Source organism: Lontra canadensis, unplaced genomic scaffold, assembly GCF_010015895.1.
Source record: "Lontra canadensis isolate GAN:19392208 unplaced genomic scaffold, GSC_riverotter_1.0 scaffold189, whole genome shotgun sequence".
NCBI classification, from domain to species: domain Eukaryota; kingdom Metazoa; phylum Chordata; class Mammalia; order Carnivora; family Mustelidae; genus Lontra; species Lontra canadensis.
The window spans coordinates 445,399-464,933 of record NW_022631183.1 but is presented as its reverse complement, the minus strand read 5'-3'; the positions used below and the strand labels follow the sequence as shown (position 1 = coordinate 464,933).

The 19,535-nt window shown below is 42.5% G+C and overlaps 1 protein-coding gene across 1 annotated transcript in view; it reads right to left on the bottom strand.

Annotated features, from left to right (window-relative positions):
* Positions 1–19,535, bottom strand: part of PAIP2 (poly(A) binding protein interacting protein 2) — a 27,839-nt gene extending 8,304 nt beyond the window's left edge. The window contains exon 1 of the mRNA XM_032847542.1: positions 19,390–19,535. The gene's annotated coding sequence lies outside the window, so the exon portion shown is untranslated. The remainder of the gene's footprint in view (positions 1–19,389) is intronic.

The window sequence follows — 19,535 nt, the reverse complement described above, 5'->3', positions numbered from 1 at the left end:
TAGGGGCACCTGGGTGGCTCAGTGGGTTAAAGCTTCTGCCTTCGGCTCAGGTCATGATCTCAGGGTCCTGGGATCCAGCCCCGCATCGGGCTCTCTGCTCAGCGGGGAGCCTGCTTCCTCCTTTCTCTCTGCCTGCCTCTCTGCCTACCTGTGATCTCTGTCTGTCAAATAAATAAATAAAATCTTAAAAAAAAAAAAAGACTGTTAGTATAATAAAAACTCATACCATTCATATGATATGAATTTAGTCTCTTAAGCTGAGAGGGGGGGGCGGTTTCCTAGCCTGACTCACACAAGTATATTCTGAAATACTGACTACTACTTATAATACCATCGTGGTAGTGACATTTTTAGTTAAGAGATCTTCAACTAAAAATTAGTAAGATCTTCTGCCCTAGTTATATTGTATACATATGAAAGAGAGGCAGAGACGGACTAAAGAGAGGCAGAGAGGACTTCCTCCTCTTTCTCTGCCTGCCTGTCTACTTGTGATCTCTGTCAAAAAAAAAGAGAAAATCTTAAAAAAGAAAACATGATTTGGGTTAGGAAAAAGAGGCACTATAAAAGCAGACAAGACAGAAAACAGACTATGAATATCTTTCTTTTCTTTCTTTTTCTTTTTTTTTTAAAGACAGAGATACAGCGAGAGAGGGAACAGAAGCAGGGGGCGTGAGAGGGAGAAGCAGGCTTCCCGCTGAGCAGAGAGCCCTATGCAGGGCTCAATCCTAGGACCCTGGGATCATGACCTGAGCCGAAGGCAGACACTTAATGACTGAGCCACCCAGGCACCCCGGTGGATATCTTTGATATTTTTTATTTATTATTTATCTTGGATGAAATAAAATCCTTTTTTTTGGGTAACAAGTTCTGACTAAAAACCAATCAGTTCCTCTGAAAGAAATTACTCATTCTCATATGACAGGCATTCCATTTTAGATTAAACTCAAATATTATGAAAAGCACCAGTCAATCCTGTTTTGCAACTGGATGTAACTTTGTTTACTCTGCATATGAGCTAATCATTATGCTCAGAGACATTGCAATTTATAACAGCTTTTTGTTATTTTCCCAACACGTATCCTATTCTAACTTACACCTGTTAAATCCTCCCTTTCAGACGACCACAGCATTAACAAGTGACTTAGAGCTTTAGTCTTACAGCTTTAGTTTAAAAAAAAAAAAAAAAAAAAAAAGTTTAGCACGGACTACAGGATATTCAATATTTAAATGGAATTGGGTAGGTAAGTAGCAACCATAGGTGTGAGACTTGTCCATCTAGAAATATGTCAAACTTATTTTTAAATAAGCCTCAATCACTGGAAGTCCATCTATATATAAATGCAATCTACTTTTTTTATAAAAAGATTTTATTTATTTTTATTTGACAGAGAGAGAGATCACAAGTAGGCAGAGAGGCAGGCAGAGAAAGAGGAGGAAGCAGGCTCCCCGCTGAGCAGAGAGCCCGATGTGGGAGCTCAACCCCAGGACACTGAGATCATGACCTGAGTTGAAAGCAGAGGCCTAACCCACTGAGCCACACAGGCACCCCTGCAATCTATTTTTTTAAAAAATATTTTATTGGGGCACCAGGGTGGCTCAGTTAGTTAAGCGGCTGCCTTCGGCTCAGGTCATGATTCCAGGGTCCTGGGATCGAGCCCTGAGTCAGGTTCCCTGCTTAGCAGAGAGCCTGCTTCTCTCTCTCCCTTTGCCTGCCACTCTGCTTACTTGCGCTCTCTATAGCTCTGTCAAATAAATAAATAAAATCTTTAAAATTTTTTATTTATTTATTTGACACAGAGAGACACAGCTAGAGAGAGAACACAAGCAGGGGGAGTGGGAGAGGAAAAAGCAGGATTCCCGCCAAACAAGGAGCCTGATGTGGGGCTCAATCCCAGGACACTGGGATCAAGACATGAGCTGAAGGCAGATGCCCAAGGACTGAGCCACCCAGGTGCCTCTGCGATCTACTTTTTTAAAGAAAAAAAATTTCCATACGATATATGAGCCCAAGCTTCTGTGAACAATGAAAAATCTGCCTCAGCAAATTCTATAGTTTGAGAAACCCAGGGGACTCCCCTCCCTCTTCGTTTGATGCAAACCAGTAACAAATAAAATCTAAACCGAGTTTAGCAAAAAAGGGCCCAATCCCTGCATTTGACAGGCCCCTGGTCAGCTTTTTGCTCAATATCAACTCATCAAACAAGCAGTAGCTTTGGTATAGATCCTAGTGAAAAAGTCCATGAAGGACCGTAAATAAATTACTCTGTCAAGCAATATTTGGGAAACAAATCACAACTGAAAACAAGAAGAATGAACTGAAACCTGAACACTGATCTTATACCTTAGACAACTGAGGGAAGGAACAACTGCGGACCAGACCACATTTCCAGCTACAGGCAGGCAAGTGAAAGCCAGGGGTAAGGATCATTTACTTTCAGAACTAGATGGATTTACAATTATTGAATACAAGGTGTTCTAATATAAGGCAATGTATCAAATTTTAAATTTTCTTCTATGACTTGTTCTTGACCCATCTTGGATCACATTCTTCATACTTCATTCTGTGTGTTCTGTTGTTTTTAAAAACTGGGTATATAGGGTCACGTAGTTGGCTCAGTGTATGGTGCACATAACTTTTTTTTTTAAAGATTTATTCATTTATTTATTTACTTTTAAAGATTTTATTTATTTATTTGACAGAGATCACAAGTAGGCAGACAGGCAGGCAGTGGTGGGGGGGAAGCAGGCTCCCTGCTGAGCAGAGAGCCCGATGCAGGGCTAGATCCCAGGATCCTGCGATCATGACCTGAGCCTAAGGCAGAAGCTTTAACCCACTGAGCCACCCAAGCGCCCCAGATTTATTTTAGAGAAAGAAAGAAAGCATGCACAGGTGAGAGAGCACACTCACAGTGGGGAGGGGCAGAAGGAGGAGGAGGGAGTCTCAAATTCCATTCTAAACCTGATGTGGGGCTTGATCCCCTGACCCGAGATCACAACCTGAGCCCAAACCAAGAGTTGGACACTTAACCGAATGCACCATCCAGGCACCCCAAGCATATGACTCTTAATTTCGGGGTTGTGAGTTCAAGGCCCATGCTGGGTATAATGCTCACTTAAAAAAAAAATTGGGGTATATAGTTCAAATATCATAAAAATTTATGATTTTAAAAGTGCTGAACTGGCATCTGTTAAAAACACTGTTAAATGCAGGGGCACCTTGGTGGCTCAGTGGATTGGGCCTCTGCCTTTGGCTCAGGTTGTGATCTCAGGGTCCTGGGATCAAGTCCCACAGGCTCTCTGCTTGGCAGGAAGCCTACTTCCCCTCTTTCTCTGCTTGTCTCTCTGCCTGAGATCTGTCAAATAAACAAAAATCTTAAAAAAAAAAAAAAAAAAGTCAAAGGCAAACGAAATAGCCAAAGCCACCTAGGGCAAGGAATAACAACTGTGGCAAACAAAAGACAAACCAAAAAGCCTGAGAGCAAAGACTGGTAAAGGAAATCCTTTGGGAATAAGGACTTTAAAAAGCTCCAGTATATTCTGGGGAATCTAGAAGGCCATGGGCAGGTTCAGTGCTGGGAGCTCAGCATCTCTTGCTGAGATTCATTCAAGTCATCTCTTGCTGACCTTCAGACTATGCACATGGAGTGAGGACTAAGAAAACTTGTAAACTGCCTGTTTTGAAGGTATGTCTCAACATAAACAAGAGCCCATCTGCAAAGACTGGGATAGTTGTTTCTGCTTATGAGTATTTAATAAAATCTCTTTCACGGGCACCTGGGTGGTTCAGTTTGTTAAATGTCTACCTTTGGCTCAAGTCATGACCCCAGGATCCTGGGATAGAGCCCCTCATCAGGTTCCCTGCTCAATGGAGAGTCTGCTTCTCCCTCTGCCTCCAGCCTGCTTATGCTCTCTCAAATAAATAAATAAATAGATTTTATTTATTTTAAGATTGTATTTATTTGAGGGAGAGATAGTTAGAGGGAGCATTAGCAGAGGGTGGGAGGGCTGGGTGAGGGAGAAGCAGGCTCCCCACTGAGCAGGGAGCCAAATGTGGGGCTCGATCCTGGGATCATGACCTGAGCAGAAGGCAGACGCTTAACTGAGCCACCTAGACACTCCAAATAAATTCTTATTAGAAGGAAGGAAAGAAGGGATGGAGGGAAAAGGAAGGAAGGAAGGAAGGATGGATGGACGGACGGACTGAAATGGAAAATTTACTAGCTGGAATACAAAAGATCTGATCAAGGAGAAAAAAATTCAGGAAACCTGAAGATAAGTCAATTGAAATTACAGAGCCTGAGTAAAGAAATACAACAATGAAGAAAAATGAAAAGAACCTTAGAGACCAGTGGGAAACCATCCAAATGTACCAACATACACAGGATGAGACTCTCAAAAGGAGAAGGCAAGGGGCCAGAAAGAGTATGGCCCCCTGGGGTGCTTGGTTGGCTCAGTTGGTGATCTCAGGATTGTGGATTCAAGCCACACATGAAGTGTAGAGGCTCTTAAAAATAAAATCGTAGGGGCACCTAGGTGGCTCAGTGGGTTAAAGCCTCTGCCTTCGGCTCAGGTCATGATATCAGGGTCCTGGGATGGAGCCCCGCATCGGGCTCTCTGCTCAGCAGGGAGCCTGCTTCCCTTCTTCTCTCTCTCTGCCTGCCTCTCTGCCTACTTGTGATCTGTCAAATAAATAAATAAAATCTTTCAAAAAATAAAATAAAATAAAATTGTAGGGGTACCTGGGTGGCTCAATCTTGGGTGGTGACCTCAAAGTTGTGTGATGGAGTCCGGCATTGGGCTTCTCACTGAGCATGAATTCTGCTTCATATTCTCTCTCCCACTCTCTCAATAAACAAACTTTAAAAAATTAAAATAAGATCTTAAAAAACCCAACAGCCCCAAACTCCTCAAATGTGATGAAATCCATGTTACTCTACATATCCAAAACGTTCAACAAACTCTTAAGATAAACTCAAACTGATCCACATCAAGACACATTATAATCAAATTACTGAAAGACAAAGAGAAGAAATAATCTCCAAAATAAGTAACCCTACATACAACAGATCCTCAAAATAAGATTAACAGTTGATTTCACATCAGAATCCACAGAGACCAGGGGCTCCTGGCTCAGTTGGTTAAGCATCTGCCTTGGGCTCAGGTCATGATCCTGGGGTCCTGGGCTCCTTGTTCAGTGGAGAGCCTGCTTCTCTCTCTGCCTGTTGCTCCCCTGCTCATGCTTTCTCTAACAAATAAATAAAATCTAAAAAAAAAAAAAGAAAGCAAGAGAGGAAAGAAGGAAGGAAAATTAAAAAAAAGAGAAAAGAAAACCATAGGGCCAGAAAATACAAAGGGCTGAAAGAAAAAAAAAAAACTATAATTCAAAATTAAGGAGGGGGACGCCTGGGTGGCTCGGTCTGTTAAGTATTTGCCTTCAGCTTAGGTCATGATCCCGGGGTCCAGGGATTGAGTCCTGCTTGGGCTCCGTGCTCAGTGGTGAGTCTGCTTCTCCCTCTGCCTGCTGCTCCCCCTGCTTGTGCTGACAAATAAATGTATAAAACTCTTTAAAAAATTTTAAGGAGAAATTAAGACATTCCCAGGTACGTAAAAAAATGAGAGAGGCACCTGGGTGGCTCAGTGGGGTAAGTGTCTGCCTTCGGCTCAGGTCATGGTGTCAGGGTCCTGGGATCCAGTCCCATGTGGGCTCCCTGCTCAGCAGCGAGTCTGGTTCTCCCTCTCCCTTTGCCCCCAACCCTCACCACCCATACACGATCATGTTCTCTCTCTCAAATAAATACCTAATGCTGGGGCGCCTGGGTGGCTCAGTGGGTTAAAGCCTCTGCCTTCGGCTCAGGTCATGATGTCAGGGTCCTGGGATGGAGCCCTGCATTGGGCTTTCTGCTCAGCAGGGAGCCTGCTTCCTCCTCTCTCCCTCTCTGCCTACTTGTGATCTCTGTCAAATAAATAAATAAAATCTTTAATAAATAAATAAATAAATACCTAATCTTAAGAAGAGAGAGAGAGAGCACGCATCACCAGTAGACCTGTCCTACAAGAAAAGCTAAAGTAAGTCCTTCAGGCTGAAACAAGTATACTACACATTAAGTTGAATTCACCTGAAGAAATAAAGAACACTGGTAAAAGTAACTACACAAATATGGAAATCAGTAATAATGTACTTTTGGCTTTTAACTCCCTTTTCCCTATGTGATTTAAAAGACAAATACATAGGGGCGCCTGGGTGGCTCATTGGGTTAAGCCGCTGCCTTCGGCTCAGGTCATGATCTCAGGGTCCTGGGATCGAGCCCCACATCGGGCTCTGCTCAGCAGGGAGCCTGCTTCCTCCTCTCTCTCTGCCTGCCTCTCTGCCTGCTTGTGATCTCTGTCTGTCAAATAAATAAATAAAATCTTAAAAAAAAAAAGACAAATACATAGAACAATAATTAGGTATTTATGTTAATGGGCACACAATGTATAAAGATATATTTTATGACAATAACATACGGCAGCGGGAGGAGGATACAGTGCTATATGAAAGAAGTTTTTGTATACTCTTTAAACTAAGCTGATACTAATTCAAACTTGATATCACAAACTAAGGTGACTACTAGGAAAATAACTTTAAAAATATAAACAGTATGGGGCGCGCCTGGGTGGCTCAGGGGGTTAAAGCCTCTGCCTTCAGCTTAGGTCATGATCCCAGAGTCCTGGGATTGCTTGAGCCCTGGAGCCCCGCATCTGGCTCCCTGCTGAGCAGGGAGTGCCTCCCCACCCCCCAGCCTGCCTCTCTGCCTACTTGTGATCTCTGCCTGTCAAATAAATAAATAAAATATTAAAAATAAATTTTTTTAAATACAAAGAGTATATAGCTGTCACATATCATCATCCCATCTGAAAGCAGCCAGAAACAGTTTTAAGACTCCAAAGAGTCCGTGAGTTCCAAGCTCCTCTAGCTAGGAAAAAGCTTTTCTCCAAAACCAGAAACCTAAGAAATGCTGGAAACACAAAAGTACCTAATTTGCTTGAGTGATGTTTCAGGACACAAAGTAGATAATGACTTGACAAATACAGTAAAGAAACAACTGGAAACAAAACCATACCAATCTGTTGCTATCTTGCTCATGCTTCAATCTATTTAAAACTGGCAGAAATGGGGCACCTAACTGGCTCAGTCAACAGCGCACGAGACTCTCAATCTTGGGGTCATGAACTGAAGCCCCACTTCGGGTACACATAAAACCTTAGGTGTGCCCAGGTGGCTCAGTCAGTTAAGCATCAGACTCTTGGTTTCAGCTCAGGTCACAATTTCATGAGAAGTGGTATGGAGCCCCAGGCTCAGCAGGGAGTATGCTTGAAGATTCTGTCCCTCTCCCCCTTCTCTCACAAGTGCACTGTGGTTCCTTCTCAAACAAATAAATAAATCTTTTTTTTTTTTTTTAAAGATTTTATTTATTTATTTGACAGAGAGATCACAGTAGACAGAGAGGCAGGCAGAGAGAGAGAGGGGGAAGCAGGCTCCCTGCCGAGCAGAGAGCCCGATGCGGGACTCGATCCCAGGACCCCGAGATCATGACCCGAGCCGAAGGCAGCGGCCCAACCCACTGAGCCACCCAGGCGCCCAATAAATAAATCTTAATGAAAATTAAAAAAAAGTTTTTTTTGAAGATTTTATTTATTTGACACAGAGAGACATGAGAGAGGGAACACAAGCAGGGTAGTGGGAGAGGGAGAAGCGGGCTTCCCCATGTGGGGCTCGATCCCAGGACCCTGGGATCATGACTTGAGATGAACGTCGGTTAAGTGTCAGACTCTTGGTTTCAGCTCAGGTCACGGTCCACCCTCAGTGGTGTGTTTGCTTAAGGATTCTCTCTTTCCCTCTGCCTCTGCCCTCCCCTGGCTCATCCTTTCTCACTCTCTAAAATAATCTTTAAAAAAAAAAAAAAAAGAAAAGAAAAGAAAAGGGGTGACTGGGTGGCTCAGTGGGTTAAAGCCCCTGCTTTCAGCTCAGGTCATGATCCCAGGGTCCTGGGATCAAGCCCCGCATTGGGCTCTCTGCTCAGCGGGGAGCCGCTTCCTCCTCTCGCTCTCTGCCTGCCTCTCCCCCTACTTGAGATCTCTGTCAAATAAATAAAATCTTAAAAAAAAAAAAAAAATCTTAAGAAAAAAAAAGAAAAAAAGAACACAGTAGTACTAACCCAAAACAAGTAATTTAATATATCTATGTTAAAATATTTGTATATCTGTAATAAATATTTATAATAAGATTTCCCTAAATGAAAACCATGAAATAGTAAAAACAGTAATGTATCACCTTATGATTGCTTTGTTTTCAATCATCATTTAATAATTTCTGGATAGCAGATGTTTGTACACAGGAAATTTTGTTGGGAAAGGAAGCTTCGAAGTGAAAGAAATATATATACAAGTACACACTACTTAGAAAAGCAGCAAATACAGGTTAGATGTACAAAACAGGCCTAACACCAGGTGCCTGGGTGGCTCAGCTGGTTAAGTGCCCAACTCTTGATTTCAGCTGAAGTCTTGATCTCAGGGTCCTGAGTTCAAGACTTGTGTTGGGTTCTACCCTAGGTGTGAAGTCTACTTAAAAAAATGACAAACTAAACCAAAAAACAAAAAACCCAGGTCTAACATATTTACATTTTTTCCTGTCCATCTCCATTCCTAACCACAGGTAATCAGTGTTAGGTGCTTAGTATGTATCCTTTCATATTTTCTTGCTTACAGAAACACACAAAGGGGATTTATGTATTTTAATAGAATCATACTATGGGGCACCTGGGTGGCTCAGTGGGTTGGGCCTCTGCCTTCGGCTCAGGTCATGATCTCAGGGTCCTGGGATCGAGCCCCTCATCGGGTTCTCTGCTCGGCGGTGAACCTGCTTCCCCCTCTCTCTGCCTGCCTCTCTGCCTACTTGTGCTCTCTCTCTGTCAAATAAACAAATAAATAAATAAATCTATAAAAAAAAATAGAATCATACTAAATAAATTACATTAAAGATCCATACCAGTGGGTGCCTGGGTGGCTCAGTGGGTTAAAGCCTCTGCCTTCAGCTCAGGTTGTGATCCCAGGGTCCTGGGATTGAGCCTTGCATCAGACTCTGCTCAGCGGGGAGACTGCTTCCCTTCCTCTCTCTCTGTCTGCCTCTCTGCCTACTTGTGATCTCTGTCTGGCAAATAAACAAATAAAATCTAAAATTTAAAAAAAAAAAAAGATCCATACTAGTCAAGGTGTACAGGTATATCTCACCTTTAAAAAAAAAAAATTTATTTATTTGACAGAGAAAGAGAGCACAAGCAGGCAGTGCAGCAGAGGCAGAGGGAAAGGCAGGCTCCCCACCGAGCAGGGAGCCCAACGTGGGGCTTGATCCCAGGACCCTGGGATCACGACCTGAGCTGAAAGCAGAGGCTTAACAACTGAGCCACCCAGGCGCCCCTATTATGTCACTTTTTAATGGATAGAGCAGCACCAATTACTCAACTACTTCCACCTCTGATGCGTATCCACATTCCCAGGGTTTTTTTGCTACAAACAATCCTGCTTCAGTCACCGTAGCACACATATCCTTTTCTATGTATGCTATCTGTGTTCTACATTTTTTTAAGAATTTTTTTTTTCTTAAAGATATTTTTAATTTATTTGACAGATCACAAGTAAGCAGAGAGGCAGGCAGAGAGAGACAGGAGGAGGAGGCAGGCTCCCTGCTGAGCAGAGAGCCCGATGCAGGGCTCCATCCCAGGACCCTGAGATCATGACCTGAGCCGAAGGCAGAGGCTTTAACCACTGAGCCACCCAGGCGCCCCTGTGTTCTACATTTTCTTAAGTGGGAATAACCAAGTCAAAAGCCAAAAGCCACCTGCATCTGTAACTTTTAGATTTGGGGGGGAAAAAAAACAGATTATTTGCCACAAATGTGGTAATGGACCTGTAATATACTGTCCTGTAATATACTGAGTGCTCCCATTTCTTTATCTTCCACAGTTCTGGACATAATATATTTTAGTTTTGCAATTAGACTCAAGTAGAATCTCACTGTTTTCCTTTACACTTTCTGGGATATGCTTATCTTGTTTAAGAAGCCTTTTCCTAGGCGCCTGGATGGCTCAGTGGGTTAAAGCCTCTGCCTTCGGCTCAGGTCATGATCCCAGGGTCCTGGATCGAGCCCCGCATCGGGCTCTCTGCTCTGCAGGGAGCCTGCTTCCTCCTCTATCTCTGCCTGCCTCTCTGCCTGCCTCTCTGCCTACTTGTGATCTCTGTCTAATAAATAAATAAAATCTTAAAAAAAAAAAAAAGCCCTTTCCTACCTTCCGGTTTTACTTTCTACATTTTCTCTATTATTACAGTGTCACTTTTTTTTACATTTAAATCTTTAATTCACGTGAGACTTTAAGTATGATGTTAAGGATCTGTATTTCCCCCATATGAATAGATCACACATCACTAACCAAATAACCAATAACCAAAGCTTATTTATTTCCCAAGCTTATCATAATTAAATTCCCACTTATACTGTGTTTCTAGAATACTTATTCTGTAATTGTATAATGTATATAGCTTCATCTTCATCTATTTTGAAAAATTTTTAAACCTATAGGAAAGTTTTAGAATAATACAATGAACACTCTCTACCTTCCATCTACATTCACCAAGTTTTAAGATTGTACCATGGTCATTTTCTCTGTATCTTTTTTTTTTTTTCCCTTAGGTGTTTCTGGGTGGTTCAGCTGGGTAAATGTCTGCCTTTGGCTCTGGTCCTGATCCCAGGGTTCTGGGATCAAACCTCACACCGGACTCTGTACTCAGCAAGGAATCTGCTTCCCCTCTGCCCCTCCCCACACTCAGGCACTCTCTCTGAAATAATTAATCTAGAAAATAAAAATTAAAAAGAAGTGCTACAGGGACGCCTGGGTGGCTCAGTTGGTTGGACAACTGCCTTCGGCCCAGGTCATGATCCCGGAGTCCCAGGATTGAGTCCCGCATCGGGCTCCCAGCTCCACGGGGAGTCTGCTTCTCTCTCTGCCCTTCTCCTCACTCATGCTCTCTCTCACTGTCTCTCTCTCAAATAAATAAATAAAATCTTTAAAAAAAAATTAAAAAAAAAAGAAGTGCTACATGACATATTTAAAAAAAAACTTTTATTTTTTTTAAAGGTTTTATTTATTTATTTGACAGATAGAGATCACAAGTAGGCAGAGAGAGAGGGGGAAGCAGGCTCCCCGCTGAGCAGAGAGCCCGATGCAGGGCTCGATCCCAGAACCCTGGGATCATGACTGGAGCTGAAGGCAGAGGTTTTAACCCACTGAGCCACCCAAGCGCCCCTTAAAAAAACTTTTAAAAGCACTGAAGTGTTAGGGCACCTGGGCGGCTCAGTCGGTTAGACATCTGCCTTTGGCTCAAGTCATGATTCCAGGGTCCTGGGATCGAGTCCTGCTTCGGCCTCCCTGCTCAGTCGGGAGACCTTGCTTTTCTCTCTCCCTTTGCTAATCCCCCTACTTGTGCTCTCTTGCTCACTCTTCCTCTCTCAAATAAATAAAATCTTAATTAAAAAAAATGCACTGGGGTGCCTGGGTGGCTCAGTGGGTTAAGCCTCTGCCTTCGGCTCAGGTCGTGATCCCAGGGTCCTGGGATCGAGCCCCACATCGGGCTCTCTGCTCAGCAGGGAGCCTGCTTCCTCCTTCTCTCTGCCTGCCTCTCTGCCTACTTGTGATCTCTGTCTGTCAAATAAATAAATAAAATCTTTTAAAAAAAATGCACTAAAGTGTTAACATAAAAGTAAAATCGGAATTCCTAGAGCAAACTAGAACTTTAAAAGATTTGAGAGAATGTGTAAACATGCTCTCTAAAAACTAAAAGATCTTTAAAAAAGAACATACAAATGGCCAATAAATACATGAAAAGATGCTCAGTATCACTGACAATGGGGGAAATGCAACTCAAAATCACGAGATACCACTTTACACTAAAACGGCTATAATAAAAAAGATACGAACAAGTATTGGTGAAAATGTGAAGAAAATGGAACATTTACTGCTGATGGGAATGTTAAAATGATGCAGCTGCTTTGAACAAGTCTGGCAGTGCCTCAAAAGATTAAACATGGAACCCAGCAATTACACTCCTAAATATACACCCAAGAAAAATGAAAATACATGCCTACACAAAACTTGTACACAAATGTTCACAGCACTATTATTCATAATAGTCAAAAAGTGAATAAAACCCAGTAGTCCACCAACTTATAAATACCATATGGTATGTCCATACAACAGAGTATTATTCAATAATAAAAACAAATGAAATACTTGATACATGCTCTATCATAGATGAACACTGAAAACATTATGCTAGGGGTGCCTGGGTGGCTCGATTGTGATGGGGTCCTGGGATGGAGCTCTGAGTCAGGCTCCCAGCTCAGCAGGGAGTCTGCATCCCCCTTTCCCTCTGCCCCCCCTTTCTTGTGAGCTGTAGCACACACTCTCTCAAATAAATAACATTAAAAAAAAAAAGAAAACATTATGCCAAAGTTAAAGAAACCCGTCATAAAGCACTACATATTATATGAAAGCTAAGGGGTAACAAGGTTTCTAAAATTGATTGTGGTGATGGATTTACAACTCTGTGACTATCCTAAAAATCACTCTGCTGTGTACATTAAATGAGTTAAGTGCAGAGAATTCTAGCTCAATAAGAACTTTAAAAAAAAACAATACTACTCATTGCCTACAAGAATAATGAGGTGGCAAGAGATATTTTGTTACATCTTTTGAGTCTTGAATGGATGATTTATTAAAAATTCAACTTCAATAAACAAAACCTCTAATTTCACTTATTTTTCCTACTTATTTTATTAATTTGTTTTTTTCACTTTATTTTCCCTCCCCTCCTCTCTACTTAATTTCAACCAGTTTGTTACTGTTTTTCAAGGTGACAAACATGCTTATTTTCAACTTTTCATTTAATAAAAATTGTTCCTAAATTTCCCATGTATACAGAATTTATTTCTTATCAATTTAGGTAATTACAAATTATTTAATTTGTAAACAGCCAGAGATTATTTGGAAGAATATTTTTTAAATTTCCAAATGGTTAAGGTTCTATACTTTGGTATCCTGATTTCTAGTTTTGTTTTTTTTTTTAAGATTTTATTTATTTATTTGACAGACAGACCCCACAAGTAGGCAGAAAGGCAGGCAGAGAGGCAGAAGCAGGCTCCCTGCCGAGCAGAGAGCCCGATGCGGGGCTCCATCCCAGGACTCTGGGATCATGACCTGAGCCGAAGGCAGGGGCTTTAACCCACTGAGCCACCCAGGCGCTCCCTGATTTCTAGTTTAATTTCATTATGTTATAAAATGCAGCCAGAAAAACCTTCACTTTTGGGGATTTATTATATATAGTTTTGTTTGCAGACAAATGCAGACATTGCAAAATGTCCCTTGGGCATAAACAGAAAAATGTGTGATTTCTATTTCTAAGGTACACGTGTGCGTGTACACACACACACGCGCGCGTGCGTACATACTATCTTTTTTACTTCATCTGTTAAATTCTTCAAGTGGTATATTCAAGTTCTCTACTATAAAGAGTTAAGATTACTTCACCCAGCTCATAGAAATTTATCATTTTGGGGGACACACAGGCTCAGTTGGTTAGGCATCTGCCTTCAGCTCAGATCATGATTCCAGAGCCCTGGGATTGAGTCCCACATCTGGCTCCTTGCTCAGCAGGAGTGTGCTTCTCCCTCTGCCTGTTTTTATGCATGCGTGCTCGCTCTTTCAAATTAAAAAAAAAAAAAAAAAAATCTTGGGGTGCTTGGGTGGCTCAGTCATTAAGCTTTTGCCTTTGGCTCAGGTCATGATCCCAGTGTCCCGGGACTGAGTTCCATACTGGGGTCCCTGCTCAGGGGGAAGCCTGCTTCTCCCTCTCCCTCTGCTGCTCTGCCTGCTTGTGCTCTCTTGCTCTCTCTGTCATATAAAGAAATAAAATCTAAAAAAAGGGGGGGGTGTTACCCGAAGATATTTTTCTTTTTTTTTTTTTTTAAAGATTTTATTTATTTGAGAGAGAAACAGTGAGAGAGAGCATGAGAGGGGAGAAGGTCAGAGGGAGAAGCAGACTCCCCATGGACCTGAGCCAAAGGCAGGTGCTTAACCAACTGAGCCACCCGGGCACCTGAAGATACTTATTTCTCAGCTACTACAGGTCTGAAAGTATCTTTTGCTTTCATATTTGAATAAAATTATTAAATGGGGCAGATTTACACCTGTCTTTTCTATTTTCTGCAAATATTCCAGCTTTCACTGTTTTATTCTTTCTTTTGTAAAGATCCTGTTCAGCTGGGAGTCTGAGAGCCTAACACTAAAACTCAGAAATTTCATCAGATTCTATTAGGTGAGAGCAGTTTTTTTTTCCTATTAATGCTGTCTAGCGCTTTCAATCCACAAGCTCACATATTCAGCTTTCTTTTCTTCCAAAATGCCTCTTCCACATAATGGTTTCTATAAAATTTTAAAATATGGATATCATTTTTTTTTTAATCATGAAGTTTTAGAAACTTTCTCAGTTTCATCTCTTAAGAATTTTCATTAAAATTCAAACAGAGGGGTGCGCCTGGGTGGTTCAGTCAGTTAAGGGCCCAACTCTTAGTTTTGGCTCAGGTCATGATCTCAGGGTCCTGGGATCAAGCCCTGATTCAGGCTCAACACTCAGCAGGGAGTCTGCTTGTCCCTCTCCCTCTGCCCCTCCTCCTGCTCGTTCTCTCTCACTCTCTCAAATAAATAAAATCTTAAAAAAAAAAAATTCAAATACAGTTCTTTTTCCTTAACCTGATTCCACACCTTTTCTTATCCCATGTACTCTATTTTGAACTACTGTTATTCCTTAACATTATTTGCATACACATTATCATAATTGTCTCTCCAGAAGTTAGAGAGGATAAAGAAACTTCTGCTTAAGCTTGTTTTCCATTTAAATTTGTAAGCAGTACTGAATTTTCTGTTTTAATGTTTGGCAGTATACATTAATGATTAAAAGCAGGGGCTCTGGAACCCGAAGGCAAGTTTTAACCCCTCTCTGTCTCAGATTCCCTATCAAGTGGAAAATAATAATAGTATCTAGGTACAGAGCCTGGCACACGACACTATTACCTATTTTGGTGCTTATTAAACATTTAGAGCAATTAAAGGTTGCTGGAGCAAGGTATAAGGTAAAAAAAAAAAAAATCACATGTTAAAAAACCTGTAGAAGTGAAACAACAACACAGAATGAGGACTTTAATCCTAATCTCAACTAGTGTAATGAAGGTGATCTGGTGAGAGTAAGGATGGCTCAAGCACTGCCTATCATCACTGCTGATAAAAGTTCAAAGCACAGGGGCGCCTGGGTGGCTCAGTGGGTTAAGCCTCTGCCTTCGGCTCAGGTCATGATCCCAGGGTCCTGGGATCGAGCCCCACATCGGGCTTTCTACTCTGCAGGGAGCCTGTTTCCTCCTCTCTCTCTCTTTCTGCCTGCCTCTCTGCCTACTTGTGATCTCTGTCTGTGAAATAAATAAATAAAATCTTAAAAAAAAAAAAAAAGTTCAAAGCACATCAGAAATACTATCCTTATTTATAAAAACTGATATAAAATATAAGCAGATGGGGCTGGATAGCTCAGTTGGTTAAGCATCTGACTCTTTGATTTTGGCTCAAGTCATGATCTCAGGGTCATGAGAGCCAGCCCTACCTGGGCTCTGCAGTTGGGTGTGGATCCTGCTTAAGATACTCCTTTCCCAAGGCACCTGGATGGCTCAGATGGTTAAGTGTCTGCCTTCTGCTCAGGTCATGATCTCCGAGTCCTGGAATCAAGCCCCGAGTTGGGGTCCCTACTCAGCGGAGTCTGCTTCTCCTCTGCTTGTTCTCTCTTTCTCTCAAACGAATAAATAAAATCTTAAAAAAAAAAATTCTCTTTCCCCTTCCCTTTGCCCCTCCTCTTGACTGATACCCTCCACCCCCTACTCTCTCAAAAAAAAAAGTCAACCCCCCCAAAAATTACAAAGAATCAATAAATGTAAAAACACAAAAATAAAAGTTTAAAAAAAAAAAAGCAGAAGCAATTCAAACCTCTGAACCCGCACTATTCAATATGTGGCCAATAGCTACATATGGCTACTTAAATCTAAACCAATTAGAATTGAGTAAAATAAAAAATTTAGTTCTTTAGTTGCAACTGCCACATTTCAAGCGCTCAATGGACATATGTGCCATTAGCAGTTATCTAACTGGGACAACACTGCTCTAAACATTAAGGAAATTTAGAATGAAAAAAAGGAAAAATGACTGTTACTATAACTGAACCTCAGGCTATATTAAATGCAAATTACTAATTCAACAGGGTGGTCCGGATCGCAAAGGGATCACTTGGATAACTTTTGTCTTGGACTGGGTCCGAATCTATGATACGCCACAAACCACCTAGAGGATCCTGAGTAGGTCACTAAACCACAAGCAGCACAGTAAAATGGTTAAGAGCACATAATCTCTAGACTACTTGGGTCTGAATTCCAGTTCTTACCAGCTGTGTTAACAGTGGACAAGTTAATTCACACCTATTAGCTGTTATCTCTATTTTACAATAGTACTTACCACCGAAAGAAGGTGAAGATTAAATACCTGTAAAAGCACTTAGAACAATGACTGGCATTACTAAGTGCTATAGAAATATGTGCCTAGGGGCGCCTGGGTGGCTCAGTGGGTTAAAGCCTCTGCCTTCGGCTCAGGGCATGATCTCAGCGTCCTGGGATCAAGCCCCGCATCAGGATCTCTGCTCAGCAGGGATCCTGCTTCCTCCTCTCTCTCTCTCTGCCTGCTTCTCTGCCTACTTGTGATCTCTGTCAAATAAATAAATAAATAAATCTTTAAAAAAAAAAAAAAAAGAAATATGTGCCTAATAAAATAATCTTTCAAACTCTATTTCCTCAATTTCAAAATGGGCAAGATAAAACTTCCTCTGCCTATTCCATAGGTTATAATGAATAAGGTTGTAAATTACAAGAACACGTAAGAGCACAAAAGGAAGGAGGCTCAGTCCTTATTTTCTACTTTCTTCCAATGCTCACGATGTCCATGAAATTGCTATGCTAACAGATTTTTATGTTTATATTTTCTACTGAAACTGGAGCATTACTCTCTAGAGTTATAAAGGGGTAAACCTGAGTAAGGTGTACCGTGCTTACTTAAGGTAAAGCCTACTATAAACTTACTCTGTTCTTAAGAAGTTAGAGATCAGGGGGCACCTGGGTGGCTCAGTGGGTTAAGCCTCTGCCTTCGGCTCAGGTCATGATCTCAAGGTCCTGGGATCGAGCCCCACATCGGGCTCATGCTCAGCAGGGAGCCTGCTTCCCCTCTCTCTCTGCCTGCCTCTGCCTACTTGTGATCTCTCTGTCAAATATATAAATAAAATCTTAAAAAAAAAAAAAAAGAAGTTAGAGATCATCTACCTCAATTGGAGCTCCTTAACAGCAACATGCAATATATTATAATAAAATCCTCCCAGCTCTCAAGCCTTTAACCATCACAGGGAGTTTCCATTGCCTAACACCCATCCCTTAAAGAAAGAGATAAATAGGCTGTCATTTTTGGAAAGTCACCTATCTTTATTTGTTGTAGACACTTTTTCGTGAGAAAAGATTAAGTTTTGTACAAATTCACAATTAACAAGTAGCATAAACAAGCTAATTTGCTCCAAATATCCTTTCACATACTGGAATCAGAAGTACAAACCAACACCAGGAATCACATTAAAAATCCATAGACCCAAGGGCGCCTGGGTGTCTCAGTGGGTTAAAGCCTCTGCCTTCGGCTTGGGTCATGACCCCGGGGTCCTGGGATGGAGCCCCACATCGAGCTCTCTGCTCAGCAGGGAGCCTGCTTCCTCCTCTCTCTCTCTCTCTCTCTCTCTCTGCCTGCCTCTCTGCCTACTTGTGATCTCTATCTATTAAATAAATAAATAAAATCTTAAAAAAAAAAAAAAATCCAGGGGCGCCTGGGTGGCTCAGTTGATTGGGTGACTGCCTTCCGCTCGGGTCATGATCCTGGAGTCCCGGGATCCAGTCCCACATCGGGCTCCCAGCTCCACGGGAGTCTGCTTCTCCCTCTGACCTTCTTCTCGCTCATGCTTTCTCTCACTGTCTCTCTTTCAAATAAATAAATAAAATAAATTTTTTTAAAAATCCATAGACCCTTTTCTTATTTCCAAACAGAACCTGCAGCCGTTGAAATTTCAAAGGCTATTTTGAAGAAAATGCAGACCAACACCCGCTCAACTGCAATTTGTGAAAAATTATGCCACGAGACTACAATATTAGCCAGCACACGAAAACGGCAATTTGTCTTCTGTTGAAATAAATGTCAAAAGCTGTCAGCTGTTAAAACTTTTTTCCCACGGCAAATTAGAAGCCAAATTTCTTCTAGAGTTTGAGGTTTCGGTGAGGTGATGGGGCTGCAAAATTAGGGAAAGCAAGACAACAAAAGAAGCAGAAAAGGTCCCTTTCTGAGTCACCAGAAAATCAAACTGTTGGCTGCTTCAACAAATATTTTGAAAAAACAAAGTTCACCACAAGCCACGTAATTTTGGGGGTAGTGGGGAGTAAGCACATAGTGGAAGGGAAATTAAGAGAAGCAGAATCCAAGAATACGAACTGGATGGGCCCTTAAAGTTATCTGGCTCACAACCCTCCCGGAGCAGGAGTCCGGCCCCCCCTATCCTGAGCATAGGAAACAATATAACTAAAATAAGGAGTAAGTGAAGGTGAAGAAACGGAAGAAAATCGATGAGAAAGGTACTGGCCCGTGGACGGTCGCATAATGCTCCCCTAGGACGCTCGCCAGCCCGCCAGTCCCTCTGCCCCTTTCTCTTCCCCCACCCAAGCTTCGGGAGCAGCGCGCAAGCGCAGCAACTAGGAGCTGCGCGTGGCGACGCGCAGGCGTAAACTGGGGAGAAACAATGAGCTTTGTTGCCGAAGCGGCAGTGGGGGGCAGGGGAAAAGGGTACCAGGGAGGAGGTGAAGAAAGGGGGGGGGGGGCACGAGAAAGTGCTATCCCGGCAACCCTCGCGCGCCACCGAAGACCCGGATAGAGTGCTGCGAGATCCAAATCATAAATAATAATGACAATGAGAAAAAAAGCGACGGCCATTTCTCAAAAAAAGAAAGAGTCTAAGTCGGTCCCAGCTCATCCCTCGACGCGACTAAAGGTGCAAGGAATAAAGGAAGCCATATGAGGCTTGGTGGCCAACAACCCGGGGGACCCTCCAGGACCCTCAACCGTTGCCGAGGTGCTGTCCCTCGACCGCTGGGGTCGCCGCACCCTTCTGGCCGCTCTGCCCGAGGGAACCCCTCACCCAGTGCACGGCAGCGGGGACGGCAGCCAACGAATCCGGTCGGCCTCCGCGGATCTCCACAGGCAGCGCCGCTCCCCCGCTCGACGCGCGCTTCGCCCGCCGCCTCCCTTCTCCAGTCCAAACAAACACCCCAGCCCGGAAGTGAC